We start from the raw sequence: 17,023 nt of genomic DNA on the forward strand, positions 1-17,023 counted from the left end.
GGAGACAGCGAGGGAGACAGCGAGGGAGACAGCGAGGGAGACAGCGAGGGAGACAGCGAGGGAGACAGCGAGGGAGACGGCGTGGGAGGCAGTGAGAGACTGCGAGACAGATAGCGAGACAGTCTGCGAGAGAGACCGCGAGGGAGACCGCGAGGGAGACAGCGAGGGAGACAGCGAGGGAGACAGCGAGGGAGACAGCGAGGGAGACAGCGAGGGAGACAGCGAGGGAGACAGCGAGGGAGACAGCGAGAGAGACTGCGAGAGCGACTGCTGGGGAGACAGCGAGGGAGGCAGCGAGGGAGACAGCGAGGGAGACAGCGAGGGAGACAGCGAGGGAGACAGCGAGGGAGACAGCGAGGGAGACAGCGAGGGAGACGGCGAGGGAGACGGCGAGGGAGACGGCGAGGGAGACGGCGAGGGAGACAGCGACGGAGACAGCGACAGAGACAGCGACAGAGACAGCGACAGAGACAGCGACAGAGACAGCGACAGAGACAGCGACAGAGACAGCGACAGAGACAGCGAGGGAGACAGCGAGGGAGACAGTGAGAGAGACTGCAATGGAGATAGCGAGAGAGACAGCGGGGGATACAGAGAGAGTGACTGCGAGGGAGACGGCGAGGGAGACGGCGAGGGAGACGGCGAGGGAGACGGCGAGGGAGACAGCGAGGGAGACAGCGAGGGAGACAGCGAGGGAGACAGCGAGGGAGACAGCGAGGGAGACAGTGAGAGAGACTGCGAGAGAGACTGCGAGGGAGACAGCGAGGGAGACAGCGAGGGAGACAGCGAGGGAGACAGCGAGGGAGACAGCGAGGGAAACTGCGAGAGAGACAGCGAGGGACACAGCGAGGGACACAGCGAGGGAGACAGCGAGGGAGACAGCGAGGGAGACAGCGAGGGAGACAGCGAGGGAGACAGCGAGGGAGACAGCGAGAGAGACTGTGAGGGAGACAGCGAGAGAGACTGCGAGGGAGACTGCGAGAGAGACTGCGAGAGAGACTGCGAGAGAGACTGCGAGGGAGACTGCGAGGGAGACTGCGAGGGAGACTGCGAGGGAGACTGCGAGGGAGACTGCGAGAGAGAATGCGAGAGAGACTGCGAGAGAGACTGCGAGAGGGATATTGAGGGAGACTGCGAGGGAGACAGCGAGGGAGACAGCGAGGGAGACAGCGAGGGAGACAGCGAGGGAGACAGCGAGGGAGACAGCGAGGGAGACAGCGAGGGAAACTGCGAGAGAGACAGCGAGGGACACAGCGAGGGACACAGCGAGGGAGACAGCGAGGGAGACAGCGAGGGAGACAGCGAGAGAGACTGTGAGGGAGACAGCGAGAGAGACTGCGAGGGAGACTGCGAGAGAGACTGCGAGAGAGACTGCGAGAGAGACTGCGAGAGAGACTGCGAGGGAGACTGCGAGGGAGACTGCGAGGGAGACTGCGAGGGAGACTGCGAGGGAGACTGCGAGGGAGACTGCGAGAGAGAATGCGAGAGAGACTGCGAGAGAGACTGCGAGAGGGATATTGAGGGAGACTGCGAGGGAGACTGCGAGGGAGACAGCGAGAGAGACAGCGAGGGAGACAGCGAGGGAGACAGCGAGGGAGACAGCGAGGGAGACAGCGAGGGAGACTGCGAGGGAGACTGCGAGAGAGACTGCGAGAGAGACTGCGAGAGAGGCTGCGAGAGAGACTGCGAGAGAGACTGCGAGAGAGACTGCGAGGGAGAGAGCGAGGGAGAAAGCGAGAGAGAAAGCGAGAGAGAAAGCGAGAGAGAAAGCGAGAGAGAAAGCGAGAGAGACTGCGAGAGAGACAGCGATAGAAATTGCGAGGGAGTCAGCGAGAGAGACAGCGAGAGAGACAGCGAGAGAGACTGCGAGAGAGACTGCGAGAGAGACTGTGAGAGAGACTGTGAGAGAGACTGTGAGAGAGACCTCGAGGGAGACAGCGAGAGAGACTGTGAGGGAGACAGCGAGGGAGACAGTGAGAGAGACAGCGAGAGAGACTGTGAGGCAGACAGCGAGAGAGACTGCGAGGGAGGAAGCGAGAGAAACTGCGAGAGAGACTGCTATGGAGATAGCGAGAGAGACAGCGAGGGAGACAGCGATTGAGACGGCGAGAGAGAGAGCGAGGGAGAGAGCGAGGGAGAGAGCGAGGGAGAGAGCGAGGGAGAGAGCGAGGGAGAGAGCGAGGGAGAGAGCGAGGGAGAGAGCGAGGGAGAGAGCGAGGGAGAGAGCGAGGGAGAGAGCGAGGGAGAGAGCGAGGGAGAGAGCGAGGGAGACAGCGAGGGAGACAGCGAGGGAGACAGCGAGGGAGACAGCGAGGTAGACAGCGAGAGAGACATCGAGAGAGACATCGAGAGAGACTGCGAGGGAGGCAGCGAGGGAGGCAGCGAGGGAGACAGCGAGGGAGACAGCGACAGAGACAGCAATAGAGACTGCGAGAGAGACTGCGAGAGAGACTGCGAGGGAGACAACGAGAGAGAATGCGAAAGAGATCGTGTGAGACAGCGAGGGAGCCAGCGAGGGAGATAGCGAGGGAGATAGCGAGGGAGACAGCGAGGGAGACAGCGAGGGAGACTGCGAGAGAGAGAGCGAGAGACACAGCGAGGGAGACAGCAAGAGAGACAGCAAGAGAGACTGCAAGAGAGACTGCAAGAGAGACTGCAAGAGAGACTGCAAGAGAGACTGCGAGGGAGACTGCGAGGGAGACTGCGAGGGAGACTGCGAGGGAGACTGCGAGGGAGACTGCGAGGGAGACTGCGAGGGAGACTGCGAGGGAGACAGCGTGGGAGGCAGCGAGGGAGACAGCGAGGAAGACTGCGAGAGAGACTGCGAGAGAGACTGCGAGAGAGACTGCGAGAGAGACTGCGAGAGAGACTGCGAGAGAGACTGCGAGAGAGACTGCGAGAAAGACTGAGAGAGAGACTGCGAGAGAGACTGCGAGGGAGAAAGCGAGAGAGAAAGCGAGAGAGAATGCGAGGGAGAAAGCGAGAGAGACTGCGAGGGAGACTGCGAGGGAGATAGCGAGGGAGATAGCGAGGGAGATAGCGAGGGAGATAGCGAGGGAGATAGCGAGAGAGACTGCGAGAGAGACTGCGAGGGAGACGGCGAGGGAGAAAGCGAGAGAGTCTGCGAGGGAGACAGCGATAGAAACTGCGAGGGAGTCAGCGAGAGAGACAGCGAGAGAGACTGCGAGAGAGACTGTGAGAGAGACCTCGAGGGAGACAGCGAGGAAGACAGCGAGGAAGACAGCGAGGAAGACAGCGAGGAAGACAGCGAGGAAGACAGCGAGGAAGACAGCGAGGAAGACAGCGAGAGAGACTGCGAGGGAGACAGTGAGGGAGATAGCGAGAGAGACAGCGAGAGAGACTGCGAGTGAGACTGTGAGGGAGACAGCGAGAGAGACTGCGAGGGAGAAAGCGAGAGAAACTGCGAGAGAGACTGCTATGGAGATAGCGAGAGAGACAGCGAGGGATACAGCGCGAGACACTGCGAGAGAGAATGCGAGGGAGACAGCGATTGAGACGGCGAGGGAGACGGCGAGAGGGAGAGCGAGAGAGAGAGCGAGAGAGACAGTGAGGGAGACAGCGAGGGAGACAGCGAGGGAGACAGCGAGGGAGACAGCGAGGGAGACAGCGAGGGAGACAGCGAGGGAGACAGCGAGGGAGACAGCGAGGGAGACAGCGAGAGAGACTGCGAGGGAGGCAGCGAGGGAGACAGCGAGGGAGACAGCGAGAGAGACAGCGACAGAGACAGCGACAGAGACAGCGACAGAGACAGCGACAGAGACAGAGACTGTGAGAGAGACTGCAAGGGAGACAGCGAGAGAAACTGCGAGGGAGACAACGAGAGAGAATGCGAGAGAGATCGCGTGAGACAGCGAGGGAGACAGCGAGGGAGACAGCGAGGGAGACAGCGAGGGAGACAGCGAGGGAGACAGCGAGGGAGACAGCGAGGGAGACAGCGAGGGAGACAGCGAGGGAGACGGCGTGGGAGGCAGTGAGAGACTGCGAGACAGATAGCGAGACAGTCTGCGAGAGAGACCGCGAGGGAGACCGCGAGGGAGACAGCGAGGGAGACTGCGAGGGAGACAGCGAGGGAGACAGCGAGGGAGACAGCGAGGGAGACAGCGAGGGAGACAGCGAGGGAGACAGCGAGAGAGACTGCGAGAGAGACTGCGAGAGCGACTGCTGGGGAGACAGCGAGGGAGGCAGCGAGGGAGGCAGCGAGGGAGACAGCGAGGGAGACAGCGAGGGAGACAGCGAGGGAGACAGCGAGGGAGACAGCGAGAGAAACTGCGAGGAAGACGGCGAGAGAGACTGCGAGAGAGACGGCGAGGGAGACAGCGGGGGAGACTGCGAGGGAGAGAGCGAGGGACACAGCGAGGGAGACAGCGAGGGAGACAGCGAGGGAGACAGCGAGGGAGACAGCGAGGGAGACAGCGAGGGAGACAGCGAGGGAGACAGCGAGAGAGACTGCGAGAGAGACTGCGAGAGAGACTGCGAGGGAGACTGCGAGGGAGACTGCGAGGGAGACTGCGAGGGAGACTGCGAGGGAGACAGCGTGGGAGACAGCGTGGGAGACAGCGTGGGAGACAGCGTGGGAGACAGCGTGGGAGACAGCGAGGGAGACAGCGAGGGAGACAGCGAGGGAGACAGCGAGGGAGACAGCGAGGGAGACTGTGAGAAGGACGGCGAGAAGGACTGTGATAGAGACAGCGAGAGAGACTGCGAGGGACACAGCGAGAGAGACTGCGAGGGAGACAACGAGAGAGACTGCGAGAGAGATCACGTGAGACAGCGAGGGAGACAGTGAGGGAGATAGCGAGGGAGACAGCGAGGGAGACTGCGAGAGAGAGAGCGAGAGAGAGAGCGAGAGACACAGCGACGGAGACAGCAAGAGAGACTGCAAGAGAGACTGCGAGGGAGACAGCGTGGGAGGCAGCGAGGGAGACAGCGAGAGAAACCGCGAGGAAGACAGCGAGAGAGACTGCGAGAGAGACTGCGAGAGAGACTGCGAGAGAGACTGCGAGAGAGACTGCGAGAGAGACTGCGAGAGAGACTGCGAGGGATGCAGCGAGGGATGCAGCGAGGGAGACAGCGAGGGAGACAGCGAGAGAGACAGCGAGAGAGACAGCGAGAGAGACAGCGAGAGAGACAGCGAGAGAGACAGCGAGAGAGACAGCGAGAGAGACTGCGAGGGAGACTGCGAGGGAGACGGCGAGGGAGACGGCGAGGGAGACGACGAGGGAGACGATGAGGGAGACAGCAAGGGAGACAGCGACAGAGACAGCGACAGAGACAGCGACAGAGACAGAGACAGCGAGGGAGACAGCAAGGGAGACAGTGAGAGAGACTGCTATGGAGATAGCGCGAGAGATAGCGGGGGATACAGAGTGACTGCGAGGGAGACGGCGAGGGAGACGGCGAGGGAGACAGCGAGGGAGACAGCGAGGGAGACAGCGAGGGAGACATCGAGAGAGCCTGCGAGAGAGACTGCGAGAGAGACTGCGAGGGAGACTGCGAGGGAGACAGCGAGGGAGACAGCGAGGGAGACAGCGAGGGAGACAGCGAGGGAGACAGTGAGGGAAACTGCGAGAGAGACAGCGAGGGACACAGCGAGGGACACAGCGAGGGAGACAGCGAGGGAGACAGCGAGAGAGACAGCGAGAGAGACTGCGAGGGAGACTGCGAGGGAGACAGCGAGAGAGACTGCGAGAGAGAGCGCGTGAGAGACAGCGAGAGAGACTGCGTGGGAGACAGTGACGGAGACAGCTCGGGAGACAGCTCGGGAGACAGCTCGGGAGACAGCTCGGGAGACAGCGCTGGAGACAGCGAGAGAGAATGCGAGAAGGACTGCGAGAGAGACAGCGAGGGAGAAAGCGAGAGTGACTTCGAGAGAGACTGCGAGGGAGACAGCGAGAGAGACTGCGAGGGAAACAGCGAGGGAGACAGCGAGAGAGACTGCGAGGGAGACTGCGAGTGAGACTGCGAGAGAGACTGCGAGAGAGACTGCGAGAGAGACTGCGAGAGAGACTGCGAGAGAGACTGCAAGAGAGACTGCGAGGCAGACTGCGAGGCAGACTGCGAGGCAGACTGCGAGACAGACTGCGAGACAGACTGCGAGACAGACTGCGAGACAGACTGCGAGACAGACTGCGAGACAGACTGCGAGACAGACTGCGAGACAGACTGCGAGACAGACTGCGAGGGAGACTGCGAGAGAGACTGCGAGAGAGACTGCGAGAGAGACTGCGAGAGAGACTGCGAGGGAGACTGCGAGGGAGACTGCGAGGGAGACTGCGAGGGAGACTGCGAGGGAGACTGCGAGAGAGAATGCGAGAGAGAATGCGAGAGAGACTGCGAGAGGGATATTGAGGGAGACTGCGAGGGAGACAGCGAGGGAGACAGCGAGGGAGACAGCGAGAGAGACAGCGAGAGAGACAGCGAGAGAGACAGCGAGGGAGACAGCGAGGGAGACTGCGAGGGAGACTGCGAGGGAGACTGCGAGAGAGACTGCGAGAGAGACTGCGAGAGAGACTGCGAGAGAGACTGCGAGAGAGACTGCGAGAGAGACTGCGAGGGAGAGAGCGAGGGAGAAAGCGAGGGAGAAAGCGAGAGAGAAAGCGAGAGAGACTGCGAGGGAGACTGCGAGGGAGACTGTGAGAGAGACCTCGAGGGAGACAGCGAGGGAGACAGCGAGAGAGACTGTGAGGGAGACAGCGAGGGAGACAGTGAGAGAGACAGCGAGAGAGACTGTGAGGGAGACAGCGAGAGAGACTGCGAGGGAGGAAGCGAGAGAAACTGCGAGAGAGACTGCTATGGAGATAGCGAGAGAGACAGCGAGGGATACAGCGAGAGACACTGCGAGAGAGAATGCGAGGGAGACAGCGATTGAGACGGCGAGAGAGAGAGCGAGGGAGAGAGCGAGGGAGAGAGCGAGGGAGAGAGCGAGGGAGAGAGCGAGGGAGAGAGCGAGGGAGAGAGCGAGGGAGAGAGCGAGGGAGAGAGCGAGGGATAGAGCGAGGGAGACAGCGAGGGAGACAGCGAGGGAGACAGCGAGGGAGAGAGCGAGGGAGAGAGCGAGGGAGAGAGCGAGGGAGAGAGCGAGGGAGAGAGCGAGGGAGACAGCGAGGGAGACAGCGAGGGAGACAGCGAGGGAGGCAGCGAGGGAGACAGCGAGGGAGACAGCGAGGGAGACAGCGAGGGAGACACCGCGGGAGACAGCGAGGAAGACAGCGAGGAAGACAGCGAGGAAGACAGCGAGGAAGACAGCGAGGAAGACAGCGAGGAAGACAGCGAGGAAGACAGCGAGAGAGACTGCGAGGGAGACAGCGAGAGAGACAGCGAGTGAGACTGTGAGGGAGACAGCGAGAGAGACTGCGAGGGAGAAAGCGAGAGAAACTGCGAGAGAGACTGCTATGGAGATAGCGAGGGATACAGCGAGAGACACTGCGAGAGAGACTGCGAGGGAGGCAGCGAGGGAGACAGCGAGAGAGACAGCGATTGAGACGGCGAGAGGGAGACGGCGAGAGGGAGAGCGAGAGAGAGAGAGCGAGAGTGACAGCGAGGGAGACAGCGAGGGAGACAGCGAGGGAGACAGCGAGGGAGACAGCGAGGTAGACAGCGAGAGAGACTTCGAGAGAGACTGCGAGGGAGGCAGCGAGGGAGACAGCGAGAGAGACAGCGAGAGAGACAGCGACAGAGACAGCGACAGAGACTGTAAGAGAGACTGCAAGGGACACAGCGAGAGAAACTGCGAGGGAGACAACGAGAGAGAATGCGAGAGAGATCGCGTGAGACAGCGAGGGAGACAGCGAGGGTGACGGCGAGGGAGACGGCGAGGGAGACGGCGTGGGAGACGGCGTGGGAGACGGCGTGGGAGACGGCGTGGGAGACGGCGTGGGAGACGGCGTGGGAGACGGCGTGGGAGACGGCGTGGGAGACGGCGTGGGAGACGGCGTGGGAGACGGCGTGGGAGACGGCGTGGGAGACGGCGTGGGAGACGGCGTGGGAGACGGCGTGGGAGACGGCGTGGGAGACGGCGTGGGAGACGGCGTGGGAGACGGCGTGGGAGGCGGTGAGAGACTGCGAGACAGATAGCGAGACAGTCTGCGAGAGAGACCGCGAGGGAGACATCGAGGGAGACATCGAGGGAGACAGCGAGGGAGACAGCGAGGGAGACAGCGAGGGAGACAGCGAGGGAGACAGCGAGGGAGACAGCGAGGGAGACAGCGAGGGAGACAGCGAGAGAGACTGCGAGAGCGACTGCTGGGGAGACAGCGAGGGAGGCAGCGAGAGAGGCAGCGAGAGAGGCAGCGAGGGAGACAGCGAGGGAGACAGCGAGGGAGACAGCGAGGGAGACAGCGAGGGAGACAGCGAGGGAGACAGCGAGGAAGACGGCGAGAGAGACTGCGAGAGAGACGGCGAGGGAGACGGCGTGGGAGACGGCGTGGGAGGCGGTGAGAGACTGCGAGACAGATAGCGAGACAGTCTGCGAGAGAGACCGCGAGGGAGACAGCGAGGGAGACAGCGAGGGAGACAGCGAGGGAGACAGCGAGGGAGACAGCGAGAGAGACAGCGAGGGAGACAGCGAGAGAGACTGTGAGGGAAACAGCGAGGGAGACAGCGAGGGAGACTGCGAGAGAGACTGCGAGAGAGACTGCGAGAGAGACTGCGAGGGAGACTGCGAGGGAGACTGCGAGGGAGACTGCGAGAGAGACTGCGAGAGAGACTGCGAGAGAGACTGCGAGAGGGATATTGAGGGAGACTGCGAGGGAGACAGCGAGGGAGACAGCGAGGGAGACAGCGAGGGAGACAGCGAGGGAGACAGCGAGGGAGACAGCGAGGGAGACTGCGAGGGAGACTGCGAGGGAGACTGCGAGAGAGACTGCGAGAGAGACTGCGAGAGAGACTGCGAGGGAGAAAGCGAGAGAGAAAGCGAGAGAGAAAGCGAGAGAGACTGCGAGAGAGACAGCGATAGAAACAGCAAGGGAGTCAGCGAGAGAGTCAGCGAGAGAGACAGCGAGAGAGACTGCGAGAGAGACTGCGAGAGAGACTGCGAGAGAGACCTCGAGGGAGACAGCGAGGGAGACAGCGAGAGAGACTGTGAGGGAGACAGCGAGGGAGACAGTGAGGTAGACAGCGAGGGAGACAGCGAGGTAGACAGTGAGGTAGACAGCGAGAGAGACAGCGAGAGAGAGAGCGAGGGAGAGAGCGAGGGAGAGAGCGAGGGAGAGAGCGAGGGAGAGAGCGAGGGAGAGAGCGAGGGAGACAGCGAGGGAGACAGCGAGGGAGACAGCGAGGGAGACAGCGAGGGAGACAGCGAGGGAGACAGCGAGGTAGACAGTGAGGTAGACAGCGAGAGAGACATCGAGAGAGACATCGAGAGAGACTGCGAGGGAGGCAGCGAGGGAGGCAGCGAGGGAGGCAGCGAGGGAGGCAGCGAGGGAGACAGCGAGGGAGACAGCAATAGAGACTGCGAGAGAGACTGCGAGGGAGACAACGAGAGAGAATGCGAGAGAGATCGTGTGAGACAGCGAGGGAGACAGCGAGGGAGACAGCGAGGGAGACAGCGAGGGAGACAGCGAGGGAGACTGCGAGAGAGACTGCGAGAGAGACTGCGAGAGAGACTGCGAGAGAGACTGCGAGAGAGACTGCGAGGGAGAAAGCGAGAGAGAAAGCGAGAGAGACTGCGAGGGAGAAAGCGAGAGAGACTGCAAGGGAGACAGCGAGTGAGGCAGCGAGAGAGACAGCGAGGGAGATAGCGAGAGAGACTGCGAGAGAGACTGCGAGGGAGACGGCGAGGGAGACGGCGAGGGAGACGGCGAGGGAGACGGCGAGGGAGACGGCGAGGGAGACGGCGAGGGAGACGGCGAGGGAGAAAGCGAGACAGTCTGCGAGGGAGACAGCGATAGAAACTGCAAGGGAGTCAGCGAGAGAGACAGCGAGAGAGACTGCGAGAGAGACTGCGAGAGAGACTGCGAGAGAGACTGCGAGAGAGACTGCGAGAGAGACCTCGAGGGAGACAGCGAGGAAGACAGCGAGGAAGACAGCGAGGAAGACAGCGAGGAAGACAGCGAGGAAGACAGCGAGGAAGACAGCGAGGAAGACTGCGAGGGAGACAGTGAGGGAGACAGCGAGGGAGACAGCGAGGGAGACTGCGAGAGAGAGAGCGAGAGACACAGCGAGGGAGATAGCGAGAGAGACTGCGAGGGAGACAGCGAGGGAGACTGCGAGAGAGAGAGCGAGAGACACAGCGAGGGAGACAGCGAGGAAGACTGCGAGAGAGACTGCAAGAGAGACTGCGAGAGAGACTGCGAGGGAGAAAGCGACAGAGAAAGCGAGAGAGACTGCGAGGGAGAAAGCGAGGGAGAAAGCGAGGGAGACAGCGAGGGAGACAGCGAGGGAGACAGCGAGGGAGACAGCGAGGGAGACAGCGAGGGAGACAGCGAGGGAGACAGCGAGAGAGACTGCGAGAGAGACTGCGAGAGCGACTGCTGGGGAGACAGCGAGGGAGCCAGCGAGGGAGACTGCGAGGGAGAAAGCGAGAGAAACTGCGAGAGAGACTGCTATGGAGATAGCGAGAGAGACAGCGAGGGATACAGCGAGGGAGACAGCGAGAGAGACAGCGACAGAGACAGCGACAGAGACAGCGACAGAGACAGCGACAGAGACAGCGACAGAGACAGCGACAGAGACAGCGACAGAGACTGTGAGAGAGACTGCAAGGGACACAGCGAGAGAAACTGCGAGGGAGACAACGAGAGAGAATGCGAGAGAGATCGCGTGAGACAGCGAGGGAGACAGCGAGGGAGACGGCGAGGGAGACAGCGAGGGAGACAGCGAGGGAGACAGCGAGGGAGACAGCGAGGGAGACAGCGAGGGAGACAGCGAGGCAGACAGCGAGGCAGACAGCGTGGCAGACAGCGAGGGAGACAGCGAGGGAGACAGCGAGAGAGACTGCGAGAGCGACTGCTGGGGAGACAGCGAGGGAGGCAGCGAGGGAGACGGCGAGGGAGACGGCGAGGGAGACGGCGAGGGAGACGGCGAGGGAGACGGCGAGGGAGACTGCGAGGGAGACGGCGAGGGAGACGGCGAGGGAGACGGCGAGGGAGACGGCGAGGGAGACGGCGAGGGAGACGGCGAGGGAGACAGCGAGGGAGACAGTGAGGGAGACTGTGAGGGAGAGAGCGAGGGACACAGCGAGGGAGAAAGCGAGGGAGACAGCGAGGGAGACAGCGAGGGAGACAGCGAGGGAGACAGCGAGGGAGACAGCGAGAGAGACTGCGAGGGAGACTGCGAGGGAGACTGCGAGGGAGACTGCGAGGGAGACTGCGAGGGAGACTGCGAGGGAGACAGCGTGGGAGACAGCGAGGGAGACAGCGTGGGAGACAGCGTGGGAGACAGCGAGGGAGACAGCGAGGGAGACAGCGAGGGAGACAGCGAGGGAGACAGCGAGGGAGAATGCGAGAGAGATCGCGTGAGACAGCGAGGGAGACGGCGAGGGAGACGGCGAGGGAGACGGCGAGGGAGACAGCGAGGGAGACAGCGAGGGAGACAGCGAGGGAGACAGCGAGGGAGACAGCGAGAGAGACTGCGAGAGCGACTGCTGGGGAGACAGCGAGGGAGGCAGCGAGGGAGACAGCGAGGGAGACGGCGAGGAAGACGGCGAGAGAGACTGCGAGGGAGACGGCGAGGGAGACGGCGAGGGAGACGGCCAGGGAGACGGCCAGGGAGACGGCCAGGGAGACGGCCAGGGAGACGGCCAGGGAGACGGCGACAGAGACGGCGACAGAGACGGCGACAGAGACGGCGACAGAGACGGCGACAGAGACGGCGACAGAGACGGCGACAGAGACAGCGACAGAGACAGCGACAGAGACAGCAAGGGAGACAGCGACAGAGACAGCAACAGAGACAGCAACAGAGACAGAGACAGAGACAGCAAGGGAGACAGTGAGAGAGACTGCTATGGAGATAGCGCGAGAGATAGCGGGGGATACAGAGTGACTACGAGGGAGACGGCGAGGGAGACAGCGAGGGAGACAGCGAGGGAGACATCGAGAGAGACTGCGAGAGAGACTGCGAGAGAGACTGCGAGAGAGACTGCGAGGGAAACTGCGAGAGAGACAGCGAGGGACACAGCGAGGGACACAGCGAGGGACACAGCGAGGGACACAGCGAGGGAGACAGCGAGAGAGACAGCGAGAGAGACAGCGAGAGAGACAGCGAGAGAGACAGCGAGAGAGACAGCGAGAGAGACTGCGAGAGAGACTGCGAGGGAGACAGCGAGGGAGACAGCGAGGGAGACAGCGAGAGAGACTGCGAGGGAGACAGTGACGGAGACAGCTCGGGAGACAGCTCGGGAGACAGCGCTGGAGACAGCGAGAGAGAATGCGAGAAGGACTGCCAGAGAGACAGCGAGGGAGAAAGCGAGAGCGACTTCGAGAGAGACTGCGAGGGAGACAGCGAGAGAGACAGCGAGGGAGACTGCGAGTGAGACTGCGAGTGAGACTGCGAGTGAGACTGCGAGTGAGACTGCGAGTGAGAGTGCGAGAGAGACTGCGAGAGAGACTGCGAGAGAGACTGCGAGAGAGACTGCGAGAGAGACTGCGAGGGAGACTGCGAGGGAGACTGCGAGGGAGACTGCGAGGGAGACTGCGAGAGAGAATGCGAGAGAGACTGCGAGAGAGACTGCGAGAGGGATATTGAGGGAGACTGCGAGGGAGACAGCGAGGGAGACAGCGAGGGAGACAGCGAGGGAGACAGCGAGAGAGACAGCGAGGGAGACAGCGAGGGAGACAGCGAGGGAGACAGCGAGGGAGACTGCGAGGGAGACTGCGAGGGAGACTGCGAGGGAGACTGCGAGAGAGACTGCGAGAGAGACTGCGAGAGAGACTGCGAGAGAGACTGCGAGGGAGAGAGCGAGGGAGAGAGCGAGAGAGACTGCGAGAGAGGCCTCGAGGGAGACAGCGAGGGAGAAAGCGAGGGAGACAGCGAGGGAGACAGCGAGGGAGACAGCGAGGGAGACAGCGAGGGAGATAGCGAGAGAGACAGCGAGAGAGACAGCGAGGGAGGCAGCGAGGGAGACAGCGAGAGAGACAGCGAGAGAGACAGCGACAGAGACAGCGACAGAGACAGCGACAGAGACAGCGACAGAGACAGCGACAGAGACTGTGAGAGAGACTGCAAGGGACACAGCGAGAGAAACTGCGAGGGAGAGAACGAGAGAGAATGCGAGAGAGATCGCGTGAGACAGCGAGGGAGACGGCGAGGGAGACGGCGAGGGAGACAGCGAGGGAGACAGCGAGGGAGACAGCGAGGGAGACAGCGAGGGAGACAGCGAGGCAGACAGCGAGGCAGACAGCGAGGCAGACAGCGAGGCAGACAGCGAGGGAGACAGCGAGGGAGACAGCGAGAGAGACTGCGAGAGCGACTGCTGGGGAGACAGCGAGGGAGGCAGCGAGGGAGACGGCGAGGGAGACGGCGAGGGAGACGGCGAGGGAGACGGCGAGAGAGACGGCGAGGGAGACGGCGAGGGAGACGGCGAGGGAGACGGCGAGGGAGACGGCGAGGGAGACGGCGAGGGAGACAGCGAGGGAGACAGCGAGGGAGAGAGCGAGGGACACAGCGAGGGAGAAAGCGAGGGAGACAGCGAGGGAGACAGCGAGGGAGACAGCGAGGGAGACAGCGAGGGAGACAGCGAGGGAGACAGCGAGAGAGACTGCGAGGGAGACTGCGAGGGAGACTGCGAGGGAGACTTCGAGGGAGACTGCGAGGGAGACAGCGTGGGAGACAGCGAGGGAGACAGCGTGGGAGACAGCGTGGGAGACAGCGTGGGAGACAGCGAGGGAGACAGCGAGGGAGACAGCGAGGGAGAATGCGAGAGAGATCGCGTGAGACAGCGAGGGAGACGGCGAGGGAGACGGCGAGGGAGACGGCGAGGGAGACAGCGAGGGAGACAGCGAGGGAGACAGCGAGAGAGACTGCGAGAGAGACTGCGAGAGCGACTGCTGGGGAGACAGCGAGGGAGGCAGCGAGGGAGACGGCGAGGGAGACGGCGAGGAAGACGGCGAGAGAGACTGCGAGAGAGACGGCGAGGGAGACGGCGAGGGAGACGGCCAGGGAGACGGCCAGGGAGACGGCCAGGGAGACGGCGACAGAGACGGCGACAGAGACGGCGACAGAGACGGCGACAGAGACAGCGACAGAGACAGCGACAGAGACAGCGACAGAGACAGCGACAGAGACAGCAACAGAGATAGCAACAGAGACAGCAACAGAGACAGAGACAGAGACAGCAAGGGAGACAGTGAGAGAGACTGCTATGGAGATAGCGCGAGAGATAGCGGGGGATACAGAGTGACTACGAGGGAGACGGCGAGGGAGACAGCGAGGGAGACAGCGAGGGAGACATCGAGAGAGACTGCGAGAGAGACTGCGAGAGAGACTGCGAGAGAGACTGCGAGGGAAACTGCGAGAGAGACAGCGAGGGACACAGCGAGGGACACAGCGAGGGACACAGCGAGGGACACAGCGAGAGAGACAGCGAGAGAGACAGCGAGAGAGACAGCGAGAGAGACAGCGAGAGAGACAGCGAGAGAGACAGCGAGAGAGACAGCGAGAGAGACTGCGAGAGAGACTGCGAGGGAGACAGCGAGGGAGACAGCGAGGGAGACAGCGAGAGAGACTGCGAGGGAGACTGCGAGGGAGACAGTGACGGAGACAGCTCGGGAGACAGCTCGGGAGACAGCGCTGGAGACAGCGAGAGAGAATGCGAGAAGGACTGCCAGAGAGACAGCGAGGGAGAAAGCGAGAGCGACTTCGAGAGAGACTGCGAGGGAGACAGCGAGAGAGACAGCGAGGGAGACTGCGAGTGAGACTGCGAGTGAGACTGCGAGTGAGACTGCGAGTGAGACTGCGAGTGAGACTGCGAGAGAGACTGCGAGAGAGACTGCGAGAGAGACTGCGAGAGAGACTGTGAGAGAGACTGCGAGAGAGACTGCGAGGGAGACTGCGAGGGAGACTGCGAGGGAGACTGCGAGGGAGACTGCGAGGGAGACTGCGAGGGAGACTGCGAGAGAGAATGCGAGAGAGACTGCGAGAGAGACTGCGAGAGGGATATTGAGGGAGACTGCGAGGGAGACAGCGAGGGAGACAGCGAGGGAGACAGCGAGGGAGACAGCGAGAGAGACAGCGAGGGAGACAGCGAGGGAGACAGCGAGGGAGACAGCGAGGGAGACAGCGAGGGAGACAGCGAGGGAGACTGCGAGGGAGACTGCGAGAGAGACTGCGAGAGAGACTGCGAGAGAGACTGCGAGAGAGACTGCGAGAGAGACTGCGAGGGAGAGAGCGAGGGAGAGAGCGAGAGAGACTGCGAGAGAGGCCTCGAGGGAGACAGCGAGAGAGACTGTGAGGGAGACAGCGAGGGAGACAGTGAGAGAGACAGCGAGAGAGACTGTGAGGGAGACAGCGAGAGACACTGCGAGGGAGGAAGCGAGAGAAACTGCGAGAGAGACTGCTATGGAGATAGCGAGAGAGACAGCGAGGGATACAGCGAGAGACACTGCGAGGGAGACTGCGATTGAGACGGCGAGAGAGAGAGCGAGGGAGAGAGCGAGGGAGAGAGCGAGGGAGAGAGCGAGGGAGAGAGCGAGGGAGAGAGCGAGGGAGAGAGCGAGGGAGAGAGCGAGGGAGAGAGCGAGGGAGAGAGCGAGGGAGAGAGCGAGGGAGACAGCGAGGGAGACAGCGAGGGAGACAGCGAGGGAGACAGCGAGGTAGACAGCGAGAGAGACATCGAGAGAGACATCGAGAGAGACTGCGAGGGAGACTGCGAGGGAGACTGCGAGGGAGACTGCGATGGAGACTGCGATGGAGACTGCGATGGAGACTGCGATGGAGACTGCGATGGAGACTGCGATGGAGACTGCGAGGGAAGCAGCGAGGGAGGCAGCGAGGGAGGCAGCGAGGGAGGCAGCGAGGGAGGCAGCGAGGGAGGCAGCGAGGGAGACAGCGAGGGAGACAGCGAGGGAGACAGCGAGGGAGACAGCGAGGGAGACAGCGAGGGAGACAGCGAGGGAGACAGCGAGGGAGACAGCGACAGAGACAGCAATAGAGACTGTGAGAGAGACTGCGAGGAAGACAACGAGAGAGAATGCGAGAGAGATCGTGTGAGACAGCGAGGGAGACAGCGAGGGAGATAGCGAGGGAAACAGCGAGGGAGACTGCGAGAGAGAGAGCGAGAGACACAGCGAGGGAGACAGCAATAGAGACAGCGTGGGAGACAGCGTGGGAGACAGCGTGGGAGACAGCGTGGGAGACAGCGTGGGAGACAGCGTGGGAGACAGCGTGGGAGACAGCGTGGGAGACAGCGTGGGAGGCAGCGTGGGAGGCAGCGTGGGAGGCAGCGAGGGAGACAGCGAGAGAGACTGCGAGAGAGACTGCGAGAGAGACTGCGAGAGAGACTGCGAGAGAGACTGCGAGAGAGACTGCGAGAGAGACTGCGAGAGAGACTGCGAGGGAGAAAGCGAGAGAGAAAGCGAGAGAGACTGCGAGGGAGAAAGCGAGAGAGACTGCGAGGGAGACTGCAAGGGAGACAGCGAGAGAGACAGCAAGGGAGATAGCGCGGGAGATAGCGAGAGAGACTGCGAGAGAGACTGCGAGAGAGACTGCGAGAGAGACTGCGAGAGAGACTGCGATAGAAACTGCGATAGAAACTGCGATAGAAACTGCGAGGGAGTCAGCGAGAGAGACAGCGAGAGAGACTGCGAGAGAGACTGCGAGAGAGACTGCGAGAGAGACTGCGAGAGAGACTGTGAGAGAGACCTCGAGGGAGACAGCGAGGGAGACAGCGAGGAAGACAGCGAGGAAGACAGCGAGAGAGACAGCGAGGAAGACAGCGAGAGAGACTGCGAGGGAGACAGTGAGGGAGACAGCGAGAGAGACAGCGAGAGAGACTGTGAGGGAGACAGCGAGAGAAACTGCGAGAGAGACTGCGAGGGAGACAGCGATTGAGACGGCGAGGGAGACG

This window comes from Heterodontus francisci, chromosome 14, assembly GCF_036365525.1.
Source record: "Heterodontus francisci isolate sHetFra1 chromosome 14, sHetFra1.hap1, whole genome shotgun sequence".
NCBI lineage: Eukaryota > Metazoa > Chordata > Chondrichthyes > Heterodontiformes > Heterodontidae > Heterodontus > Heterodontus francisci.